The sequence below is a fragment of the Cariama cristata genome, unplaced genomic scaffold (genome assembly GCF_000690535.1).
Source record: "Cariama cristata isolate BGI_N322 unplaced genomic scaffold, ASM69053v1 scaffold28675, whole genome shotgun sequence".
In the NCBI taxonomy this organism is placed as follows: domain Eukaryota; kingdom Metazoa; phylum Chordata; class Aves; order Cariamiformes; family Cariamidae; genus Cariama; species Cariama cristata.
Genome location: NW_009617409.1, coordinates 25,152 through 25,492, shown reverse-complemented (window position 1 = coordinate 25,492; position 341 = coordinate 25,152).

Here is a 341-nt window from a genome sequence, read left to right as displayed (position 1 = left end):
AGACAGAGGTTCTTGTTTCGTTCTCAGCGGAAGGGACTCCCGAGAAAGGGCTGGTTAGCCCGAGAAGGGTCTTAGGGATCAGTTGCTTTAGTCATGCAGTCCTGTGAGGGGTTAATGGGATGTGGGGACTCATGGAGACTCTGGTGGAGTGGGGTCGGAGGGATTGGAAGGTGCCTGTGTGTTATGACGAGATGTGTGGCTTGCTTGTCTTAATAAAATGAAGGTATGTTTATGTTTTCTTTATAAACATTTATTGGGCAAGAAATTGAGAGTTTTCTCTTTGCAAACCTTGTAGTAGACGCTTCAGAGATGTCCAGCAAGTTGAAGAGTCATCCTGCTGA